The following is a 7258-nucleotide window of genomic DNA, read 5'->3' on the forward strand; positions in this document are numbered from 1 at the left end:
CTCTGCTTATGGTACAACCAATGTTAATTTGCATACAATTGAAGATTCTAATAAATGCTTTAACAAGAAAAGATCCTAATGCAACACTCTAAAACAAGACTAAAATTATCGAACCCAGAAAATATAGCACATATCTCAAATCAACGGTAAACGGCACTGGGCCAACTTGTATATTTGTTGGGATTCACTTGATTACCGAGTTCATTTTTATCCGTTCCCGCCATATACCACGTCTTGCCGAGGTCCCGATTGATAGAGAGCACTCGGCAAACTTCTGAAACTAGGCATCTTCGTCGATTCCAGTAGTGTACACAACAATGTGGAATGAAGCATTTTAGCAATATTGTAACAAGAATTATTTTTTCCTTATGCAACGTTCTACAACAAGACAAATATTGTCAAACCCCGAAAATATAGCACAAATCTCAAAGCAACGGTGAACAGTGAATCCACATGCACATATTGGTTCCGTGCAGAGCACCAATTCTTACTTGGGTTCGATTACCATTTTAACCAGGGAATGAATTCCTAAGAAGTAAGGACGACATTGCTGAACCGAAGATCCAAAGATAGATGAGGAGGATGTAAAATATAGGGTGTAGTATATTATACATGTACACGTATTTGTATACGTATGTAACTGTATTGTGACCATCTATATATTGAGACGTGAGGCTGGATGTCAACCACCCACGCAAAACTCTAAACCCGGTTCATCTCTTAAATTGCGTAACATCCTTCATGTTCCACACATCAGCCAGCATCTTCTCTCTGTTTACTCTCTTCTCTATGATAATGACGTGTTTGTTGAATTTCACTGTCATTTTTTCCTTGTTAAGGACAAAGCAACCAGGCGCGTCATCCTTCACAATAGAAGTTACGGGGGGGTTTATCCGGTCTCCTTCTCTCGTGCGTCATCTTCATTGTCTCGCCGTGCCTCCTCCGGTGTTCGAGTTTCCTCGTCACAATGGCATCAATGTCTTGGTCATCCTACAAATAATGTGGTCACTTCCATTGTTCGGAGTCATGAACTTCCGTGTTCTAGTTCAAATAATTCATCGTTAGTTTGTGGTGCCTGTCAGCGTGCTAAGAGTCATCAGCTACCTTATTCTACTTCGTCTCATGTCACTACTGTACCTCTTGAATTAATACATTCAGATGTTTGGGGTCCCGCTCTTACTTCATCGGGAGGGTACAAGTATTATGTTAGCTTTATTGATGACCACACTCGTTTTACCTGGATTTATTTGCTCAAACACAAGTCTGATGTTGAGCAAGTTTTCTATAACTTTCAGGCTCATGTCGAATGCCTTTTGGATTGTAAAATCAAGGTCGTTCAGTACGACTGGGGTGGTGAATACCACAAACTCCATCGATATTTTCAGCACACGGGCATCTCTCACCGTGTGTCCTGTCCACATACCTCTCAGCAAATGGTATTGCCGAGCGCAAACACCATCATTTGGTAGAGACTGGTCTAGCCTTGCTTGCGCACTCCTCTCTCCCACTTTGGTTTTCGGATGAGGCTTTTTTTACGGCATGTTACCTCATCAACCATATGCCCACTCAACAAGGACACCCCTTTGTTCCATCTGTTTCATATTCAGCCCAACTACTCCTCTCTTCGGATTTTCGGGTGTGCTTGCTGGCCTAGCCTTCGCAAGTACAATGCTCACAAGCTTGAGTCCCATTCCATGATGTGTGTTTTTATTGGCTATAGTCCTATGCATAAGGGCTATAAGTGTCTTAACCGTACCACAGGTCAGATATACATCTCTCGTGATGTTGTTTTCGACGAGACTGTGTTTCCTTACTCCAACACCGGCGTCTCGGTTGATCCTGCTTCCCTTGAACATGCCCTCACTTTCCTGTCCGATGAACCGGTTTCGGATGTCAATATGGGTAAATATGACTTGTCCTATTTGTCACCTAACTTGTCTTCCGCAGGCGATGTTGCTCTCTGTTCTCCTCAGGTACCGGTTGCTGTTTCACCGCCTCCTGACGTGATCAATGTGCATGCTCAGGACGTGCATGTCACGCCGCCCGAGGTAGGCGCGGCGACCTCTCCAGCTGGCGAGCCCGCGGTCGTGTCTGGGTCGCCACCCTCGCCCGGTGCGTCACCTGGGCCGCCGCCCTCGCCTGTCGCGTCGGGATCGTCACCCTCGCCCGGTGCTTCACCCGGGTCACCGTCTTCGCCTGGGCCGTCCCAGCGACCGGTCATACCTCGGCCCGTGTCGCCTGTCGTTGAGGCTCCCTCAGCCGCGACACCTCTGGTCGAGCCCTCGTTACCGCTGTCTCCTTCTACCAGCGATGCATTTCCGGGGCACGCTATGGTTACCCGGCAACGTGATTATACGCGCAAGGAGAAGTCTTACGCTGATGGTATGATTCGGTATGATTCTCATCGTCGTGCCTTCTTTGCCGCACCGGTTTCCCATCGTGATGCCTTGGGTGAACCTGCCTGGCGCGCCACCATGTCTGAGGAGTTTGCTGCTCTCCGTCACACTAATACCTGGGTGTTAGTGCCTCAACCACCTGGTGTCAATGTTGTGGGCTGCAAGTGGATTTTCAAAACCAAGCATCATCCGGATGGGTCTGTTGATAAGCACAAAGCTCTTCTTGTTGCTCGTGGTTTCACTCAATAGCACGGGATTGACTATGGCGATATTGTTGGGGAACGTTGCAGAAAACAAAAATTTTCCTACGGTTTCACCAAGATCCATCTATGAGTTCATCTAGCAACGAGTGATCGGATGCATCTACATACCTTTGTAGATCGCGAGCGGAAGCGTTCAAAGAACGGGGATGAGGTAGTCGTACACGACGTGATCCAAATCACCGATGACCAAGCGCCGAACGGACGGCACCTCCGCGTTCAACACATGTACGGTCAGCGTAGCGTCTCCTTCTTCTTGATCCAGCAAGGGGAAAGGAGAGGTTGAGGAAGATGGCTCCAGCAGCAGCACGACGGCGTGGTGGTGGTGGTGGAGCTGCAGTACTCCGGCAGGGCTTCGCTAAGCTCTATGGAGGAGGAGGAGGTGTTGGAGAGGGAGAGGGAGGCGCCAAGGCAAAGGTATGAAGTCCTCCATATCCCCCACTATATATAGGAGGGCCAACGGGGGGGCGCCGGCCCTAGGAGATCCAATCTCCTAGGGGGGGCGGCGGCCAAGGGAGGTTTCCCTCCCCCCAAGGCACCTAGGGGTGCCTTCCCCCTTTGGGACTCTTCCCATCTTAAACCCTAGGCGCATGGGCCTCTAGGGGCTGGTGCCCTTGGCCCATGTAGGCCAAGGCGCACCCCCTACAGCCCATGTGGCCCCCCGGGGCAGGTGGCCCCACCCGCTGGACCCCCGGGACCCTTCCGGTGGTCCCGGTACAATACCGATAACCCCGAAACTTGTCCCGATGGCCGAAATAGCACTTCCTATATATAATTCTTTACCTCCGGACCATTCCGGAACTCCTCGTGACGTCCGGGATCTCATCCGGGACTCCGAACAACATTCGGGTTACTGCATATACATATCCCTACAACCCTAGCGTCACCGAACCTTAAGTGTGTAGACCCTACGGGTTCGGGAGACATGTAGACATGACCGAGACGACTCTCCGGTCAATAACCAACAGCGGGATCTGGATACCCATGTTGGCTCCCACATACTCCACGATGATCTCATCGGATGAACCACGATGTCGAGGATTCAAGCAACCCCGTATACAATTCCCTTTGTCAATCGGTATGTTACTTGCCCGAGATTCGATCGTCATTATCCCAATACCTCGTTCAATCTCGTTACCGGCAAGTCACTTTACTCGTACCGTAATGCATGATCCCGTGACCAGACACTTGGTCACCTTGAGCTCATAATGATGATGCATTACCGAGTGGGCCCAGTGATACCTCTCCGTCATACGGAGTGACAAATCCCAGTCTTGATCCATGTCAACCCAACAGACACTTTCGGAGATACCCGTAGTATACCTTTATGGTCACCCAGTTACGTTGTGACGTTTGGTACACCCAAAGCACTCTTACGGTATCCGGGAGTTACACGATCTCATGGTCTAAGGAAAGGATACTTGACATTGGAAAAACTCTAGCAAACAAACTATACGATCTTTATGCTATGTTTAGGATTGGATCTTGTCCATCACATCATTCTCCTAATGATGTGATCTCGTTATCAATGACATCCAATGTCCATAGTCAGGAAACCATCACTATATGTTGATCAACGAGCTAGTCAACTAGAGGCTTACTAGGGACATGTTGGTGTCTATTATTCACACATGTATTACGATTTCCGGATAACACAATTATAGCATGAATAAAGACAATTATCATGAACAAGGAAATATAATAATAATGCTTTTATTATTGCCTCTAGGGCATATTTCCAACAGTCTCCCACTTGCACTAGAGTCAATAATCTAGTTACATTGTGATGAATCGAACACCCATGGAATTCTGGTGTTGATCATGTTTTGCTCTAGGGAGAGGTTTAGTCAACGGATCTGCTACATTCAGGTCCGTATGTACTTTACAAATATCTATGTCTCCATCTTGAACATTTTCACGAATGGAGTTGAAGCGACGCTTGATGTGCCTTGTCTTCTTGTGAAACCTGGGCTCCTTGGCAAGTGCAATAGCTCCAGTGTTGTCACAGAAGAGCTTGATCGGCCCCGACGCATTGGGTATGACTCCTAGGTCGGTGATGAACTCCTTCACCCAAATTGCTTCATGTGCTGCCTCCGAGGCTGCCATGTACTCCGCTTCACATGTAGATCCCGCCACGACGCTCTGCTTGCAACTGCACCAGCTTACTGCCCCACCATTCAAAATATACACGTATCCGGTTTGTGACTTAGAGTCATCCAGATCTGTGTCGAAGCTAGCGTTGACGTAACCCTTTACGACGAGTTCTTCGTCACCTCCATAAACGAGAAACATTTCCTTAGTCCTTTTCAGGTACTTCAGGATATTCTTGATCGCTGTCCAGTGTTCCTTGCCGGGATTACTTTGGTACCTTCCTACCAAACTTACGGCAAGGTTTACATCAGGTCTGGTACACAGCATGGCATACATAATAGAACCTATGGCTGAGGCATAGGGGATGACACTCATCTCTTCTATATCTTCTGCCGTGGTCGGACATTGAGCTGAGCTCAATTTCATACCTTGTAACACAGGCAAGAACCCCTTCTTAGATTGATCCATATTGAACTTCTTCAATATCTTATCAAGGTATGTGCTTTGTGAAAGACCTATGAGGCTATCCCTATAAATCTTGATGCCTAATATATAAGCAGCTTCTCCAAGGTCTTTCATTGAAAAACTTTTATTCAAGTAGGCCTTAATGCTGTCCAAGAGTTCTATATCATTTCCCATCAAAAGTATGTCATCTACATATAGTATGAGAAATGCTACAGACCTCCCACTCACTTTCTTGTAAACGCAGGCTTCTCCATAAGTCTGCGTAAACCCAAACGCTTTGATCATCTCATCAAAGCGAATGTTCCAACTCCGAGATGCTTGCACCAGCCCATAAATCGAGCGTTGGAGCTTGCACACCTTGTCAGTATTCTTAGGATCGACAAAACCTTCCGGCTGCATCATATACAATTCTTCCTTAAGGAAACCATTAAGGAATGCCGTTTTGATGTCCATTTGCCATATCTCATAATCATAGAATGCGGCAATTGCTAACATGATTCGGACGGACTTTAGCTTCGCTACCGGTGAGGAAGTCTCATCGTAGTCAACCCCTTGAACTTGTCGATAACCCTTAGCGACAAGCCGAGCTTTATGGATGGTCACATTACCATCCGCGTCTGTCTTCTTCTTAAAGATCCATTTATTTTCTATGGCTCTCCGATCATCGGGCAAGTCAGTCAAAGTCCATACTTCGTTTTCATACATGGATCCTATCTCGGATTTCATGGCTTCTAGCCATTTGTCGGAATCCGGGCCCGCCATCGCTTCTTCATAGTTCGAAGGTTCACCGTTGTCTAACAACATGATTTCCAAGACAGGGTAGCCATACCACTCTGGTGCGGAACGTGTCCTTGTGGACCTTCGAAGTTCAGTAGCAACTTGATCTGAAGTTTCATGATCATCATCATTAACTTCCTCTCTAGTCGGTGCAAGCACCTTAGGAACATTTTCTTGAGTTGCGTCATTTTCCGGTCCAAGAGGTAATACTTCATCAAGTTCTACTTTCCTCCCACTTACTTCTTTCAAGAGAAACTCCTTCTCTAGAAAGGATCCATTCTTGGCAACAAAGATCTTGCCTTCGGATCTGAGGTAGAAGGTATACCCAACAGTTTTTTTAGGGTATCCTATGAAGACGCATTTTTCCGACTTGGGTTCGAGCTTTTCAGGTTGAAGTTTCTTGACATAAGCATCGCATCCCCAAACTTTTAGAAACGACAGCTTAGGTTTCTTCCCAAACCATAATTCAAACGGTGTCGTCTCAACGGATTTCGATGGAGCCCTATTTAAAGTGAATGTGGCAGTCTCTAAAGCATATCCCCAAAAAGATAGCGGTAAATCGGTAAGAGACATCATAGATCGCACCATATCTAATAAAGTGCGATTACGATGTTCGGACACACCATTATGCTGAGGTGTCCCAGACGGCGTGGGTTGTGAAACTATTCCACATTTTCTTAAGTATGTGCCAAATTCGTGACTCACGTATTTTCCTCCACGATCTGATCGTAGAAACTTGATTTTCCTGTCACGTTGATTCTCAACCTCACTCTGAAATTCCTTGAACTTTTCAAAGGTTTCAGACTTGTGTTTCATTAAGTAGACATACCCATATCTACTCAAGTCATCAGTGAGGGTGAGAACATATCGATAGCCACCGCGAGCCTCAACACTCATTGGACCGCACACATCAGTATGTATGATTTCCAATAAGTTGGTTGCTTGCTCCATTGTTCCTGAGAACGGAGTCTTGGTCATTTTACCCATGAGGCATGGTTCGCACGTGTCAAATGATTCATAATCAAGAGACTCTAAAAGTCCATCTGCATGGAGCTTCTTCATGCGTTTGACACCTATGTGACCAAGGCGGCAGTGCCACAAGTATGTGGGACTATCATTATCAACCTTACATCTTTTGGTACTCACACTATGAACATGTGTAGCATTACGCTCGAGATCCATTAAGAATAAACCATTCACCATTGGAGCATGACCATAAAACATATCTCTCATATAAATAGAACAACCATTATTCTCGGAATTAAATGA

Source organism: Triticum aestivum, chromosome 6A, assembly GCF_018294505.1.
Source record: "Triticum aestivum cultivar Chinese Spring chromosome 6A, IWGSC CS RefSeq v2.1, whole genome shotgun sequence".
NCBI lineage: Eukaryota > Viridiplantae > Streptophyta > Magnoliopsida > Poales > Poaceae > Triticum > Triticum aestivum.